The sequence below is a fragment of the Photinus pyralis genome, unplaced genomic scaffold (assembly GCF_008802855.1).
Source record: "Photinus pyralis isolate 1611_PpyrPB1 unplaced genomic scaffold, Ppyr1.3 Ppyr1.4_LG1, whole genome shotgun sequence".
NCBI lineage: Eukaryota > Metazoa > Arthropoda > Insecta > Coleoptera > Lampyridae > Photinus > Photinus pyralis.
In genome coordinates this window covers 51,950,572-51,969,943 of record NW_022170249.1, presented here as the reverse complement: position 1 = coordinate 51,969,943, position 19,372 = coordinate 51,950,572, and the positions used below count along the sequence as shown (strand labels likewise).

Below are 19,372 nucleotides of genomic sequence, written 5' to 3'. Positions count from 1 at the left end.
AAAGATTTGAATGCACAGCAAAAAATTGTGCAAGTAGATTTACTCCTATAGAGGAGTAAAGTACACAAAAGCAACCAAATGCAGCAAAAGGTGTAAAATGTATTTATAATCAGATCAGAAAATAACATAGGTGTTAGAGATCTGCACAAAAAATATGCGTTGGATGTCTATTACGGTGTACACAGCATATCTACTGTCGTTTTACAATAATGGAAAGAGAGACAGATCCACCACAAGGTGCAATAAGCCTAGCCTAGGAACCTAAACCTACCACTACTATCACTCAAAAATTCAGACCTTTAACATATGAAGGGTGAAATTTCGACTGTTTGCTTTAAGGGATTTTTAAGTGATTTATAATTTAATTTTTGAAATAACGAGCACTCAATCTGCAAAATTAAGATCTATTTAATCGAGAAGACTTGAAATTTCAAATGAATTTTTTTTAATTTAATAAAATTATCATTATTCGGGATTTCAAAGATTTCCAATAACAAAGGATTACTGTATTATCCTTATATTTTTACAATTTTGATAACGAAAAAGGTTTAACATCAAATTTTTAAGCCTTCAGAAGAATTTGAATTTTTGAAACTTGAAAACCTGAATTTGTTCATGTTTTAAAATCTTCTTAAAACGTTAGTAGAATGTCTTAAGTTTTACAAATGATTTAAAACTTAAATTTTTAAATTGGCTGCGCTAAGATTTCCGACCTGGAATTATACAATTTTTTTGTAATTTCATGCATCAGTTTCAAGATTTTTGAAACTGTAATACCTTTAAAATGTATATATAAAGTTACCATTAAAAATTTTCGTAAATCGAATTTCTTAAGGTTTCAAGAAAGGATTGAAATATCTTCCAAATTGATTTCGTCATCTATCAGCATATAGATTTGTGTAGTTCCTGTTTCAAAGGCAGATTGAGGTCTACGCTATAATAATTTGTAGGCAGTGAGTGGCCTACCCTATCGCGAAAAGCTTGAAAAAATTTAATTTCTGGTATAAAGGTACTATACGTTATTGAAAAGAGAAAAAATCTATCAAACGAACCTAATGAAAAATTCAATTGTTTTTTTGTTACTCATTTGTTTTCTGAATTAAAAACAACTGAATGCTGCCTTCGAGGCTGCCTTATTATGGAAAATAAAATATTAAATATCTTTTTCGTACTTCCGAGACTAAAGTGACAATTTTACTCCATTATGACAAGTACTGAAGTGTCACTTTTTGTCCCGCCGGGATTAAATTTGGACGAAAATCTCGGAAAGATGAAACGGTTCCCGTTAGCACCTTATATGGGCACTTTTTTTCGGAGAATCTGAATCTGTTATCAAAATTTCCAAAGTACACTAGATGTAGAAGGTACAGGCTACTCCTTTCTTGTTTCTTATGGGCGCCATATTAGATTTTTACGGAATGAGATTATGGCTTTTAAAATGGGTAGCTGAAGCTGCAGAAGATCCACTCCCTGGCGTACTAATTAATTACTTCAATAAAAAAAAATTTACAGTACTATTCAAAAAGGTGCTTATTTATACATAAATTCCCGAAAATGTTATATCTGGGATGCCATCAGAACTAAACAAGAGTTTCTGAGTGTTGGTAGTTGATACAAAAGCGCGTCAACGAATGTTCTCTTCTGTTTCTTCGTACCTGCCAAAATGGCTTCACAAAACAGAATTATTTTGATAAAGGCGTGAGTTAAAACGGCATAATAAATTCTATTGTGCGCATTTTGCTATAATAAAACGGAATGGGCGGCCATACTGCGAATCCCTTTAGTCCTCTGCACAGACTGCAATGTTACAATGCAAGCCCCAAGGCGACAAGTGCTGTTTACTTTATTTCTTATCCCAAGAGTTCATTTCATTTATCTTTTGCAAATTCTATGCACTCAGCGAATCTAAAAATGTTGCCTCGGTCTTGCGAACCTTTTACAACTCGACAACCTGTTACGATCTTTTCTGGGAGAACAAAAGAAAAACGCAGGGGAGGTAAAGAAAAGTACAATATTGGATTCATTTGGCAATAGTTTTTATAACCGTTTCGTGTTCGAATCGCTACACCGCGACCGAACCTTTTTATTCCGAAAGATCAATATTGAACGTTGTAGTGAATATAATAGAGCTTTATTGTGAGCTTTCAATAAGCCGAAGCGAGATCCTCGTCTATCACACGTCAAGTGCGTATTTGTAGCATCAATATCCAGAGTGCCATGCGTATACATTTGTTTGGTTAGGCTGATCCTCGCTAAGGGCTAATTTGCCATTATGGGTCATATGTAACCACGCATTCATCAAAGGGGGGTTATTCGGTATTCAATTACACTTTATCACATATTGAATTATTTCAGAAAACTACACTCGCTATAATACGCGCCTACCTCGCGCGGTTTTTCGTTACACAATTAATTATACGTCGAAATGTTTTCATGAATATTTTAAGGAAATCAGGGCGAAATTGGAAACAGAAAAAACAAAGGGAGAAGTTGGGGGTAAAACGGAAAGGAACTCGAGCCGAATGATATACCGAAAAATTACACATTTATTTTACATTTTTATCTAAATGGCCGCGTTGACTGTGGAAAATTGATGTAAGTATTGCTCTTTTTCGTTTCCTTTCAGCAATTAAAAACGAATCCGATAATATCAGTTTAAGTTAATTAAGTACGGAGCTGTTGACGAAGAAAGCTTTTTGCGGACGTAATTACATCGAAAATTTAAATACAAGAAGATATAAAAACTATTATTACACCTTACCAAGATAATAATTTAATAATAGTAATAAAAATCGCATACTCAAAAATCTATAATTTTATTTCAAGTAACCCAGTTATTGAGCGTGCTATATGTAGATGTGAACCGATGGATATAAATAATGCATGTCTTTTTTGTCGAATAGGTACACTAAATTAGGCGAGTCGATTCCTTATCAATATTCATGGGGGGCGTGCACCTAACCATCTGTCTGGTAAAAAACGATTCCTCCTGCAAGCCGCGTTAGACACAAACTCTCGTGTTATTCAAGAATGTAGTAATATATTATATGGAGATTTTCTAATGTTGGCAAGCTAATCTTTATATCGGTAAATCATAAAATATTCGTTTTGTGCCCGTTTATTCATGAGCCGAGCACCAGATGTATTCGTACCTACCGCCCTCTCCTTCTGTTCACTTTGCTACCTTTATTTTTTGGGTGGGTAATTAGACATTCTAAACTTGCAATACTTTTCTTTTATTGAATATGGGGATTGGGGACCTACTTACAGCACTACTTGTAACCAGTTTGTAGGCGGCTGAATAGTTGGAGTTATAAATCAGTAGTATCGCTTACTTTTGTAGAGATTTATAGGCTTTCTTCATTTGTTGTATAATTAGTACAAATTATAAATATTGATGACACATCAAGAATCATTTCATAGATTTTGTTTCGTACATTAGTAAATATCAGTTTAAATGGAGTAGTAGTGGAATACTAACAGTATTCTACTCATCATTATTGCTCCCGTGCAATTGGCCGTGAAAAATGGGCGTTTAAGAAATAAATTAATTTACTTGCATTCAATGTACCTCATTTTAGCAAAACTCGTTTCCCCTGTAGGTGTGCCGTTTTCGAAAAATCAATTTCGAAAGAATAGACAAATTTTAAATTATACTATCCAAACTGTTCCTGTGCCTTCTTTGGAACCATTTTTGTTGCATTCAACATTTGTTGTTTCCTTCATAGATTGTGCTTTCAAATTTCTTAATCTTTTAGGAAATTCGCTCTTCCTACATCGCAATATTCAATTTTAGGGTCTTATAATCAACCTTAAAATTGCCACATAAAGCTAACACCCCCTACCGTTTTAAAATTACGTAATTTTTAAGAAAATTCTCTACATAGCCTATTCGATTGCGGAGGTTGTAATTTTTATTGTATAGCAAAATTTTTTGTTCCCTTGATAGATTATATTTAAGGTTCATACAAACACCCCTAAAATTGCAACTTAAAGCTGAAATGCTTTCCCATTTTAAAATTTCGTAATTTTTAATAAAATTTCCTCTTGTCTACATAGCAATATTCAATTGTGGGGGTTGTAATTTTAGTTGTACGCCATAATTTTTTGTTCCCTTGATAGATTATATTTAAGGGTTCTACAATCATCCCTAAAATTACTACGTAAAGCTGAAATGCGTTCCCGTTTTAAAATTTTGTAGTTTTTAATAAAATTTCCCCTTCTCTACATAGCAATATTCAATTGCGGGGCTTGTAATTTTTGTTGTACAGCTAAATTTTGTGTTTCCTTAGTAGATTATCATTAATGGTCCTAAAATCAACCCTAAAATTGCTACTTAAGGATAAAATCACCCCCGCTTTGTTGTAGTATACCAATGTAGCAAAGTTCGTTTATATTGTTTCTCTGCCAGAAAACCCGTTTTTGGAAAATGCCTAAGTGAATGAAAGTTTGATGGTGCTTTCCTATCGATCTGTCGATCAGCACCCAATAATTTCAATAAAAATACTGGATTTCAAACGAGTCCTTTATTCTCTATCATATGTCATGACGTGAAAGAGAAAGAGATGGTAACAATTTGAAATAGAAGTTTGTTTACAAACTAGTGACGCAAGGCAGGGATAGGTACGTATTCATCAGGTCATTTCAGGAGTGATCATATTATTGCTGACCCAATCCTAGACGAAGTACGAAGTCGTTGGGGTTGTAAGTTTAGACGTAACTCTGTTTAAAAATGGTATCAGCATCCAACAGCCTCATTTGGTAGGGCTCTTGAAGATGTTTTTCAACGACAAGCACCATGATAACGTTATTTTGCCCATACTAAGTAAAACAAGATAACGTTTTTTGACGGACAACTTGCACGTTAAGTTTGACGTTTCTGATACGCGACAGGATTTATAACTTTATTGAGGTGGATACCTGGGGGATAACAACGAGCACGTAATAGTCCTCTTTTCAAATTTTGACATGCCTTCGTGATGTGTAATTGACAATTGTGCAAATAGTGTGAAGTAAATATAAGTACAATTCATTTTAGGAGAAGGGGGCTAATATAATGCACGAGTTGTATTATGTTACGAATTAAAAAAGCAAATTTTGAATAAACTCTTTGTTAAAACTGTTGGGTTTTTGTACTGAATCTTTACGGTTATGTATCGGAACTGCAAAATGAAAATAAACATTCGTATTCGAAAATATACGTCAACACAAGGTAAAATTTAATCATTGCTCACTTATTGTAAGGTTAAGCGGGGTCAGCCTCGACAGCGATAAGGCCATTTACTACTCCGTAATAAAAATGGAACGTAAGGTCGGTTATGTTTTCAATTTGTAGACACGACGATTTAATATTCCGGTCTTAAATCATGACCTCCAGGTTTTTGATAACGTGCAAATTTATCAGTTAGTTGTTAGACTCGGAATGGGGTTGATCTCAGTGCGTTGTACGGAGGAAATGCAAAAATGGCATTACCGGTATGTAAAATTAAAGATTGTATTTTGAAGTATTTATTGATAATCTTCAATTCTGTCATTTTAAATTTGGTTGCCCGTTTGCATCAAATTCTTTGAGAAGGAAATTGCATTTGCGAGCTTGGTTTTATGGTTTTATGGATTAAAAAATCAAAATAATCTTTGCGTTAATTTTTTACTTACCTAATCATTATTTTATCTAAGGCACCGTTTTTTAACAAACAGGGCTTACATAGATCTTGATATTGTGATGGATTCACTTCTAACACGCAGATTGCGTCACACTTTTTCATTTTAGGAAAAGAATGCTAAATCCCATAGTCATAATCAGTTGCGTAACCGGAATATATTTGGCTTTTGTGCAAGCAACTAGCCCTTAGCGATTTTTAGGGGAATTTTTCGGAAAGAAATTCTCCGTATGTGATGGTTTTGTCCGTCTCTTCCTCGTCTAACTTGAGTTCAAGAAGCAAAAAATAATAAGGACAGATTTTACTCATACAAGTTTAAAAGAAAACTAGTAACTACAAGCGATACGTATTATTAGGGATTTCGGAAATTACATTATTTTTGTGTTCGCTGTTCGTCCACGTTCGAGGCCTTAACTGCTCCTACAGTTGTTAATATATTTAGTTCGTTTTTTGAAATCAGTAACTTATAGCTCTGGCACCTGAGCCAAGAAAATCAGATGTTATTTTTTATACTAAATCTGTGATCTTTTCAGTTACCTATCCGACGCGACTCCCGGGAATGGGTGCCGAGCTGATGAACGAGAGAGCCATAAAACGCTTGGCCAGGTGAGTCTACTACTTATTTGAAATCAATAAAATATGGCACGTAACATCCCAGATTTTGGGACCACTATAAACATTGCTCTTATTCTGGAATTTTATATTAAAATACGATTTCGGATAAAATAAGTAAAATGACACATTGGCCCGTATGAATAAAAATAAGCAAATGCTTATACTTGAAAAATTCAAAGTAAGTACTCGTAAGTGCTCCTCCGCACTGGGCGACTTAGCAGCGCTGCTACGCAGTAGGACAGGACGCAGTGCAGCGCTGCTAAACAGACCAGTATGAAGGGGCAGTTACGAATATTTACTTTGAATTTTGCAAGTATAAGCATTTGCTTATTTTTATTCATACGGGCCATTACCTGACTCGGAATTTAAAGTACTCGGTCCCAAAGGGGCCTCGCACTTCAATATTTCCTCGCCAGTAATGTGTCATTTGCCTGCCTTTTATGTAAATAACTATTGTTTGTTTATTCCACTAGGGATAAAAGTAAAAATTATGACTTGTACAATAGAAAATTCCCCAAAAATACATTATTCAGGCGGAATAGGTCGTATAGCAAACATTCAGCCCTCTGATGTATCACGAAAGTTAAACTTAACGTGGAGGTTATCTGTAGAAAGCGGTATTTAGTCCATACTAAATAACGTTTTTTTATAGATAACCTGCACGTTAAATTTGACACATCACAGGGCTGATTATTCGGACAATCTTGCGCATTTGCATCTTAAATTCGTGCTTTGTTTCAGAAGACAGATGAACGCCAGCTTTCGGTGAGTGCTTTTCTAATTATTTGGGATATGCATGTGTGATTTTTTACCATGTACATTATTGAATTTTGCAACAAGAGCAACAACGAAAACTTTTCGCTATAGGTATTATACTGCATATGGGATAATAACGAGCAACCAAATCAATCACCTTTGAAAAAATCATCTTGCCAGTAATAGGTATAGCTATGAATTCATACTTATACTTAACACACTGCGTAAGTGATTTTTTGGGTATCTGGCGGATTTGGATAGTTCGCAATAACACATCCCATGTAAAGTAGGATTTTCCTCAGTTTGCGCGCACGTCATCGGTGTATTATGACGTCATTACAAAGTATGTTTAACATATCATCGCGCAATCAACGAAAGAGAATACGTATAATATTGTAGTCACGGCCAATTATATGTAAACAGCCATACAGACAGGGCTGCATTGTGGGTAAGATACCCATTACATTAACGTCTTATAGGTATTGATCAGTTACTAAAAAAATTTTCGGAAGATATTTGAAACGGATTGTCTATGTCGCGATCTTTTATGAACAAGGTGGACGTAAAGAAAAAATGTTTTTGAAAAAGCATTTTAATTGTTTTTGTGTAATAACGCCCGCAGTACCTAGTAGCAGAAGTCGAGAAGCGACTGCAATCTTGATTTACCCCATATTCGCGAGCAGAACCACTTTCATGTCAAAACGACGGACGTTTCGCGGTACTGGGGGTTCTTTTTGTACATAAATGGAAAAGGAAATTGAATAAGAATTAATAATTTTGTGCGTAAGAATAGATAAGAAATGAGAGAAATCTTCTCGGGGACAAAAGTCCTGGCATATCACACACAAATACACAAACTACAAACAAATACAACATCAAATTCAAAAGAAAATCCACAAAACATTCTATAATAATAAAAATTAGTCTTTTTACCCAAGACGTGTTCCCTTCGAATCTCTCCATGAATTTTATAACACCGCAGGCGCCCTGCACCAGACATTTTGTTGACTGTAACTCTTGACTCTTGAAGTTGATATATGAATAAACCGGAAAACATTAATCTGAATCATCAGTTACAAAAATATCATCTTCATCTGAATCATCTTTCGAAGTAATTATTAATGGGGCTACATATTCTCCGTTAAACTTCTCTACACTTCACTCTGCGAATTTAAGGAAACAATCTCCATCAATTCCACTTGTATTGTAATGCATCATTTGGAAATGGTTGTGATGTAGCCATACCTGTAGTTGTGCTTTAGTCCAGGAAGTTCTCCAGTAAGTTACTGTGATAACTAGCATTGTCCATAGTAACCAGCGATGGTCCGTCTAAATTTGGTAGCAAATGATCCCCGAACCACTTAAGAAAACTGTCCTCATTCTTCCATGGTAATCTGGAATGGACCATTTGTTTTTGAGGTAAAAATTAAAGATGCCCCATTCATGTTTCCGCCATGTAAAACCACATATCATAGTAATATTCTTTAAGGGTTAAGCTTTAAGGGTGCCCATTATTTGTGGAATATCGTATATATCTCGGTACATATCGAATGTATACAACATTTTTCTATATCAAAGTTGTTTTACATTTTATTTGCCATAATAAGGCAGCATTCAATTGTTTTTATTTCAGAAAACAAATGAGTAACGAAAAACAATTGAATTTTTTTAAATGGCAGTGCACCTTTTCATTATGCTCATTTGATAGTGATTTTTGTTCTCTTTTCGATGATATAACATGTTAGTACTCTTATCCAAGAATATTTTTCAAAAAAATTTATTGTAATTAGATCACTAACATTTATCCAGATACCCTACATCAAAATAAAACAATTATTAATCCTTGAAGACAAAACGAAAATAGCAGTAAAATGGTTTTCATCACAATGAATGTTCAAAATGTTCACCATTAACATAACCTATCACGCGAAGCTTGAAATAAAAATTAATTTTTTCTATACGGGTGCTAAAGTGATACGTCATTGAAAAGAAAAAAAATCTATCAAATGACCCTAATGTAAGAGTTGCTATTTAAAAAAAATTCAATTGTTTTTCGATATCCATTTGTTTTATGAAATAAAAACAATGGAATGCTGCCTTATTATGGAAAATAAAATGCTAAACAACTTTAATAAAGAAAAATTTTGTATACATTGGATATTTACCGAGATATATACTATATTCCATACATAATGGGCCCCCTTTCATATCGATAACTGATTTATTAAGACGATACGACTTTAAATTGAGGCATCACACATACGTTTATGAGAGATGCGTTGGAACAGTCCAATTATAATTACAAGTGAGCATATGAGCATAATTTCTTGCTTTAACAGATGTTATTACGTATGCGTGTCATTATTACAAAATTTACCTTCCGCATTTAAGTTTAAGTCGGAAAACGTTTGCAATTAATTTACATTGTTCGATATTCGGATATTTATAATTAGAATTAAAGTATCCCACTGAGGAGCATATTTCTCTTTTTTTAAGGTACCACGTTTATGTCAACTTAGTTCCGCATTTAAATACGTAATAAAGCCCGTTATTGGGTTGATTAGTGATGTGAATGGCATCCTCTGGGGGCTGAAACTGTACGGTCCTTAGGGATGAATGGAACCACCATATGCGTACGCGTGTCAACTACGTGCGGTCTGCTAAACCGCAATTTTCCTATACCCGTTATATTTGAATCGTATACATCGGTTATAATTAATCCCGCTGACTTTTCATTGGGAAAAACTCCTTTTGTTTTTCATTTGAAATGCGCCTGTTATCATTTGATCGGTCGATTTAATCGAAACGTGCGTGATGCTGCAAATCTGCGAATCGCTTAAAATTCAACTTCCAACCCCACAATTTCAAAGTAAAGAGATGTTATAAAAACGAACCGTTTACAATTCAATTCAATCCGCGGAATATATTATTTTTGATTTTAAATTTGCCTACAGCTTTAGATCTATTTCTGTGCAGGGTGTCGTCATTTTCTATTTACCTTATTAGGAGCTGGAATCACATATTATTCAACCGAAATTCCTAATTTTCCTACCGTAAGTAGGTTACATTAGAAACGACCATTGGTATAGTCGTTTCAGTGTTCCATTATAGTGTTTCACTACTATTTGTTTGAATAGCAAATAAAATAATATGGCAAATTCTATGACCAAATTGTGAAATAAGCAACGCGTTTGGAATAAACGATCATCTACCTGCGATCAATGTACGTACGGATCTTAAAAATCTCTAGAATCGGCGAGATCTCCTGGTTTCTAGGGCCACGTAAGAACTTTCAGATGAAGGGTCAAAGAGCATGTGCGCCAATTTTCATAGCTTTACTTAAAAGTGTGATTTTTATCTCAATTTAGGATCTAAGCACCAAAAGTATAAAGCTTGAACCAGATTCGCTCAGGATTTCAAGAGCCTCTCTAGCTTTTTATGACTTTTTGTGAAGTAAATGATAATTGAAAACTTCAGGCTGGTTACCCAATTAGGATACCATACGACTTCAACTGTTGCCGTCATGTTCACGTTATAAATAATCTGGAAAGTGCGGTTCTTTTTGAATCCCACGAATCCAAGTATTGCCTTTCATTTGAAGATTAATGCACAAGAAGAATAATAGAAGAAGCAAAACGAAAAGAATTCAAATTTATTCATACGTGCTAAATTTTGCAAAACGTTCCACGTAAAGGCACGCAGTACCATTAATAGGCGATTTAACATAAAATTGATTGAGATAAACGCCAAATATAAGAAAATAAGCAAGAAACCGTGTAAGTATAGATTATTAGTGGGCGTAGGTAGAGACGATGAGAAAAAATTTTGTGAGAAAACTGGAATGATGATTGGCGACTTCAGTTGCGTGTTAAACACATCTCCCACACATCAGATTATTTGACGGATGCACGCACGGTCAGTGCATACCTCGCGTACCTTTATGATTACCACTCATTTACTATTCATAAAGGGGCGAACCTGACTTATCATATGCCCCAAAAATTGGGACGCCGCCACGCCGCGCCGGTTCAAAATCAAACGTAGAAAAGTAATTAAAACAAATTTCCAAATTTTTAAATTACGAAATTGTAGATTAAACGCGGTTTCAAATTATACACCACCTAACATTTGCCAATTTTCTTAACGAACGCCGAGTTTAGGTATTGTTTGTGGTCATAATGACAGGGTTTCCTTATAGATTTTTTGTCTGTGGGAACGTTATTTCGTCGTTATTACGTGGAAAGCAGTCAAAAACGCTATAGCATTTTATAAACGACACGGTGCCTATAAAATGTCCACTTGATTACAAAAAGCACGCCAAAACGTGCGTCGTTAACGCAATAAGAGAAAAGAATTTTTTTCTTCCATTGTGACGAAATTGTTCCTTTTGGAATTCGTAGGTATAAATCAATTCAATTATAGAAAATAAAATCCTTTTATATTACTTCAAAAAAAGTCGGTCTCAATTAGGTAATTGGGAGGACCATTTCGCAATTACTTGAAAATGTGTCTTTGTGTAATGGTACCCTACCTGGACCGTCTGATTTCAATGCATACACGCACGCAATAGACACCAAAAGTGCTCCATTATGACTGTATAAACCACCCCATCAAGTTGCTGTTTATTCGCTCTGCATGTGAAATTCGCAAAGTTAAAAAATGTCACATGATTTTTAATTAATAATCTATGCGAAACCATGTCAATTTATCTTTTTTATTGTATAACCTCTGATCAGGGCCCTTATGAAGACAAAATTTGCAACAATTCCATACATATGTGTAATCGGCTCAACCTCTCATTTAAAATAACCTTTTCTTTATTTGATTGAGCTCATTATAAAACTGACAGAAATAAAATGGTGGCTATCTGAAATTTACATTGTATTCTCCTATTTTGATAATTTTCAATCGAGCCCTGTTGCAAATTAGCGGTTCATTTTATCAGTAGGTACCTATTATCCCTTCTGATCTTGTGACATAAATTAATTATTCTAGAGTTATGTTTATAGGTACCTGGTATGGATAAACGATAAACATTGTAACAATCTGAAAAAGAACAGCGCAATAAAACAAAATTCGAAGAATCGCATACCATTTTCAGTAGGGAAATTTTTTGTCACTCCCTCGTATACGGAAACCACACTTTTGATCCGTCTGCGTCTCATATTCAATATCGCTGACTTTGAACTTGTAGAAAACGAAAAACGTTTGTGTCATATTTTCTTTCTCTACCATCCAATTTTGAACTTCTTGTGACAATTACTTTGCATTTTATGTGGTGCGCGACCATATGAGTTCCCTGCAATTACAGCAACGACAAAAGAAGGGCATCGACCAAAAACCATTCGCGAAATAATGGTGAATCATCGTATTGTAGCGAATATTCCAGAAATCCCAATAGACAACGAGGCGCCATGAAAGATCTGTTATAGGCGATAAAGAAAGAAAGCGGATGTGACTTAATCTTTCCAAGAAATATGACGTGTTTATTCGTTCGTTGTTTGTACGTGTATTATCTTATCTACTTTTAAATGACAAAATTTCTTCTGAAAGGCTGTCATATTAATTAATTTCAATATTGTTGGATTGACTTCACAGAAAATAAATCTTTTACGCTCCTTAATAATAATAATAATAATAATAATAATCGTTTATTGATCAACAGAAGAAAAACTTCCAATAACAGATCAAATCCTTGAGAATTAAAATGAACATTAGAAAAAAAATGTAAAATTATAGCTATGTTAAACTAGAACAGCCTAAACAAAAATAAAAATGCGAATTAAAAAATGTCTAAGATATCTTTCATATGAGAGTTATGTATGTCACATTTGTCACAAATACTATTAAATACGCTACACATGTTGTATTGTAAATAGGAGAATTGATAAGAATATTAGAGTTAGGTGTAGTATGATAAAAAGTAGAGGACGATCGAGATGAAAAATATGGAACATGAAACTGCTGTTACCGACACTAACGAATTAAGAATATCAACTTTTTCTTCAGTTAAATACATCGCACACAAACTAAAATAAAAATACGCAAGCCAAAGCAACAATATCCAAATTAATTAAAATTACAGCGAGATTTTTATTTGGTTTAAGAAGTTATTATGGTGCCTTCCAGAAGAGATTTTGTCATTTTTAAGTAGAATAGGGAAAAACAATTTACGTAAATCCCTATGTCTATTTCTTAATAAATAGCACTGTATAAACATTTAACTACGAAGTTTGTCAAAATACCAGTGGAATGCAACGAATACCACCGAATTGTAAATTCTCCCTCTCACCAACCATAAACATTAATGTTGAATCTGGTTAAAAAATGAAATGAATTATGAAACCATTTAAAATTTCACGGGTTGGTAAGCTGGTTTTCGAGGATTGAAAGTGGAGTGAAATTTGGTGATCTTTTAATACAAATTTTACGTGGTCGAGTATTGTTGTAAAGTCTCCTGTTATTGGGGTAGTATACAGGTTGCAAGTTTTAGTTACAAACATGGAAAAAATCTCACCCTGCATAACTGTTATTTTTAGCGCCTTTTTCAACACACGTTGGAAGGCGTCATTATGGCCACTTTGTTTGTCCGTCCGAGGCTACTCCTACAGTTTTCAAGATATTTAGTTCGTTCTGTTTGCATTCGGTAGCTTATAGCTCTGGCCCCTCAACCAAAAAAAGTGTTGCTGATTAATTTGCGCATACGCAAACTGCACAACTTCCTTATTTATAGACATATTTTTTGAAATTTTTACCAGTGATGCTTCTAGTAAATACAAGCGTATGGTATATTGTAAAAATCAGATGTATGCTGGCGCAAACTGTGCAATGTCAACTTTCTTATTTATAGAGATGTTTTTGGAATTTAGCCAAAGATTTTTCTAGTAAAGACAAACATATCGCAGACTGCGCGATGCTAAGTTTATTGTTTATAAGAATATTTATGCCCTAACTCCTTTGCACACTTAAATAGTCCGTTATATGAGCTTTCGGGAAGTACTGACGAATTCATTGTCACCTAGAGTTGAGGAAGTTGGCCTTCTGCAGACCACTTTTTCTACATCCTGTTTTGCAGGAACAATATATGACCTTTAAAAACTTAAAACTTATCGCATAAGGATAAAACTAAAATTTGTGATCTCGTGTATGATTTAAATTTTAATAAACACAGTAAATATTAATTTTTTTAATAAATAGTATGGTCATTATTTAAGCAATACAGGACCAGGGGCGGACTGGCCCGGGGGGGGGCGGGTGGCGATTGCCACCTGGCCTGCACGTCATAATGACCCGTTGGAAATTTATAAGTATGTGCTGTATTTAGTTTCGTGCACTATTAATAAATTATTAACACGTTTCTCTAATTGGGGTTGATGTTAGGTTGTTAAAAAATTCTATTTTAATTGAAGTGTTTTGCAATGAATTTATCATTTTTTGCCGTAGCATGAAAGTGTTGAAATACAATGATAGGCGACGCGCCTCGTATGGATTGTATATTCTGTTACTTTTCATTATCAGCTGCAATTTAAAAAAAACTGTATTGCTGTATTGTAATTGATTTCCGAAAAACGAGTACCTTAAAATGAAGCAAAAGATGTTTTTGTGGTGCACCGCAGAGCCCCCCCCCCCCCCGCCTTCATTACTACACTAATACTTTATTGGCCCGTAACCTATGCAATTCCACCTGGCCCGCCCCTGACTAGAAACCAATTTCGAAAGAAAATTCAAAGCGCTGTAACTTTTGAACTAGTAGCCCAATCTTGGAACTGTTTTAAATTATGGATTCTACAGGCCACATTCTATAAGAAAATTTTTTTTCGGGTCGTCTGAGACAATTTTTTTGGCTCAAAAAAAGGCAGTGTATAACCTTCCTTTTTTACCAAAAATTGACTGCACCAAAATTTCCGGGAAAACACTTTTTCGTATTAATTTTGGTGCGTAGAATCCAAAACAATTCGTACTTTTTCGACTTCTCAATCAAAAGTTAGACTAGAAACCATTCAAAGGGCTGTAACTTTTACTAGTAGCCCAATTTTGGAACTGTTTGAAATTATGGATTCTACAGGCCACATTCTATAAGAAAATTTTTTTCCGGGTCGATCTGAGACAATTTTTTTTTCGGGGCTCAAAAAAGGCAGTGTATAACCTTCCTTTTTTACCAAAAATCGACTGCACCAAAATTTCTCGGGAAAACACTTTTTCGTATTAATTTTGGTGCGTAGAATCCAAAGCAATTCGTACTTTTTCGATTGGACGTCTCAATCAAAATTATGGACTAGAACAGGAAGATGCATTGAAAAAGGGCTAGGTAATTCTTTCAGTATAAGTTTAACATGGTTCGAACGAATAACACTCGAGAACGTGTTTGCAACTTGAGTATCTCTAAAAAAATGTAGTTTATATCATAGTAGCAGCCCTTATGTATTACGTCCTTATTATGCAATTTAAAATTGTAAGGGTTGTGACTCAGAGAAGGACGAGACCACTGAATAACCTACCGAAAAAATTTGTTGGTTTCCATGCGCTACCCTGTATACACAATATTGTGTAACAATTAAGTTATTAAAACGGGAACTTCCAAAAGAAACGTGATGTGTTTGGACTTCGGACCCCGAACGAGATAGAAAAGCTTAAATTAGGAAGAAACAAATGCTAACTACTCTGATAGTCATTTTAAACGAATTGCAATGGTCATTTTACTAACCTTCGTGGAAATTTAGTTATTTGTATAACTAGAGAAGAAAGTGGAATTGTTAAACTCGAGTTCAAAGTTTGACACATAAGCGTAGCGAGTGTGTCTTTTGAACGAGAGTTGAAAAACACTTTCTTCTCAAGTTTTACACATAATTTTTTCTGAAACTACAATCAAAATTGGAAAATTATCGTATGCAATAATGACGTTTGATACATAGCAATCTAGATAAGGGTACCTATGTTTCAATTTTAAATGTCATTAAGATTAACGCAGCAATTGTTTTTCAGTTTCTTCACTAGAGAGGAAAATTACATTTTCTTCACCCTTTTTACAGACGAAAGTAGTTGTTTCTAAAGTAGTTTCAGAAAAATAATATTTTGAAAATGTTTGTTAATATGCAAATCTCTTTTTATCACTTGAAAAATAATTACTGAACCACTGGACCAGGTGTACTAAGGATAACAATGAATCAAAGTTCAAGAAATGTTTTATTTCAATTTTCAATTAATACTGAACACCGTGGTAAAGCGAAAATAGTGTTTTAGTAACAGAATGAGAAACAAAACTACACTGAGACAACTTTTTCCAATTTCAACAGAATTGCATGACTTTTCCTCACGTTTGGTAAGCGCAAAATGTTAATAAACGGTGTGATTAATAAATTAATTATGAAAGGGCACCAATAAGACGAACGAGTCAGTAGCAGCTATTACCTTCAACTACAAATGCATACATTTTAAAGAACACGCAAAAAATCATAAATAAGTCGCGATGTGGCGGCGAGGGAGAATAGAACAGAATTAATATGTTAGGGGGATGTAAGTCCACAATTTGTCACGATGTGGGTGTCAGCGTCACCTCCGTTTATAGAGTAATCATTCATATGACAATTAAAGGTTTTAACCACCCTTATGCTTTGTTATTTCAGATCGTTGTCTGGTGCAAAATCTTAACTTACGATGCATATTTATTTCCAACATTTATTTAATTTGATACTCGCCCACATGTGCATTACCGCTAAATGGCATTTGTTTGCATTAGAGCGGTGCATTTACATATAATCCGGTCAGTTCCATTCTGTTATCAACGTAATGGGCTTATGGGCAAAATTGGTTCTGTATTTACTGATCGGATATGTCATTGCCAACCCGAAGAGATCACACGCTCCCAGCTACATACTCTGTACAGTAGATCAATAATTCTTCTAATTTGATTCTAATTTCATGCTACGAGTAGGTAACTTCAAATCCCACAATAACAAAGATGAAAAAAACCACTATAAAAACACACAGGGGTCCACCTAAAAATGATTTAAGAAATCTTTTTAGGGATGTTTTCACGCGTAACGCGATTTATTGCACACGAAATTGCGTAAAATTTTATAAAGTGAAACGATTTTCCACTCGAGGGTCAATATGAATGGCCTTTTATTATTTCTTTCTTAAGATCGTACGTGGGAAATAAGATAAGATTCTGCAGCAGGTCACAAGACATGTTCATCTCTTGAATATCAATTGTACTTATAAGTACCTACATTACATTAGGTTAGTAGTCGTCCATCGCCGTGACGGCCCTCTTGCTTTGGGGACATCTTTATTCTTTTGTTAATTTAGCGGTAGATAGTTGTTTAAATTACATGCACTTTCCATTATGAGTGAAATCTTTTCATGATTCCATAATAACGGGACTATTTTTTTATAGAGAACTTTTCCTACACTATTAAACATTAAGGGTCTTTTTCCACTGTAAATTCGCTCCTATATTTTGAAGAAGCAACTTTCGTTATTTTGTGGGTGATGGGTATGTTACAGTTAAAGTAATTAATGTAGAAAGGAATAAAGTGTCAAAAACGGGAACTTTCCCTACCATCGATGGAATCAAGAAGATATTGAATTAAAGAAATTGTATTGGGAGTGTTTTTCTTCCCCCGGTTATTAACATTCACCAATCATTATTAATAATCGCAACTTTAAACACTTGACCGTAACAGATATACTACTATGAAAATCAAGAACTAAGAATAATCATCTATTTACATCCGCCATAGTTCCATTTTGTAAATTTTCAAAGCAATTTAAACATAAGAGGTAATTTCTCCTGTTATCTCGTTACTTTCTAGGTTACCTTCTAAAGTATAGTTTCCATTCTCCCGAAGTTACCCTTTATATTTCTCACTGGCTCTCCTTTCTCCAATTAACTCATCTCCCCCTGCAATGACTCTTAAACGACCCAAAGGCCGCAAAGTTTTTTAAACCCCTTTCAAGCTATTCTTACGTTCACTTTTCATGCTTCCCAAATTTCAGCTCAGGCTTCCATAAAATCCCAAGTGCATCGTATTTAAACTTTAAGCAGCATAATTTTTAGCTTCCTATGCTAGCTATTGCGATCACCGTTTTTTGGACATTTCATCAAATGTCGACGTTTTACATCATTTGAAGCAACTTTTAAAGAATAAAATTTTGGATATGTGTACGGAAACGGTAAATAACGGGCCGGATTTAAAAAAAAAAATTTTGGATCGTCGCAATGGCATCGAACTTTTTTTTTCAAAAAGCAACCTAATATTTTTATTAAGTTATCCAAATGACCTTATTTTTCTGTGTACAACCTACAAAAATTGTGCCAGGTTTTATTACACAAAAACTGAGAAACACAATGTCAAAGTTAAAAACACTAAAATTTTGTTCGCCAAAACTAAATTAATTCTAATCAGGAATTACAATTATTAATTATATGTTGCCTTGTGACATTAAAATCAAAAAAGTAAATATCAGCAATAGACAAACGAGCAAAAATTAAAAAAAAAGAGGTCTGTGATCGGACGAAAACCGGTGTTTTCAACGTGGTATGGCCGTTGTCGAGAAAATTGCTGTTCTTGGGGAATTAATTGCAGAATCTTTTCGTAAAAAAAGAGCGCACAACAAGGATGTGAATTTTCCGATTTGAGGCTTTGAGCACTTTTTAAAAGATAGTTAAACAATTTTCGCATTCTTGACGGAAATTGCGTCGAAATCTCTCAACGGTATTTTGTAGAGCTCAAAAAGGGGCAATGAAAAGTGGTTTTTATTTTTTGTTTTGATCAAATAATATCAGAAAAAAATGAAAACTAAATCGGCATATTTCCGGAAGTAATCGGAATTTTCTAGTTTTGTTTACATCACGATAATAACTGTTTAATTGCGCAGTTTTTCTCTAATTGACACTGATATCTCCTACGCTTTCCGAGACCCCATAATAGACATACTTATTTTGGACACAGTGTATACATTTCGGCATTGCATCTCTTATTTGATCGCCTCTCCTCTCTTCTAATTTCCGAGATATCTATGCTCTAGATCAGAAAAAAAATCCACGTAAATTCAATAATTAATTCCTTTTTCATACAAAAAAAAAGCTTATATAAATAAAAGTATATGGAGACAAAATACATCTAAAATTCTTCGTAGTTACGTGCTTGTATATGCAAAAATGTATTTAATATGTAGGTATACAGGGTGTTACGATATTTACGCCTACGGACAATGGGGGCTTAATTCTGAAACGAAACTGAATAAAAAAACCTTTCGACACTTTTGCGATCAACCAAATACTTTTCAGGATACGAAGTTCCAAAAAAAATAAGAAAAAAATGAAGAATTTGTTTATA

The 19,372-nt window shown here is 34.2% G+C and overlaps 1 protein-coding gene across 1 annotated transcript in view; it reads left to right on the top strand.

Annotated features, from left to right (window-relative positions):
- The first annotated feature begins 6,206 nt into the window (after window positions 1–6,206).
- Window positions 6,207–19,372, top strand: part of LOC116180038 (probable nuclear hormone receptor HR3) — a 173,554-nt gene continuing 160,388 nt past the window's right edge. Inside the window, exons 1-2 of the mRNA XM_031499935.1 lie at window positions 6,207–6,266; window positions 7,017–7,040. The gene's annotated coding sequence lies outside the window, so the exon portion shown is untranslated. The remainder of the gene's footprint in view (window positions 6,267–7,016; window positions 7,041–19,372) is intronic.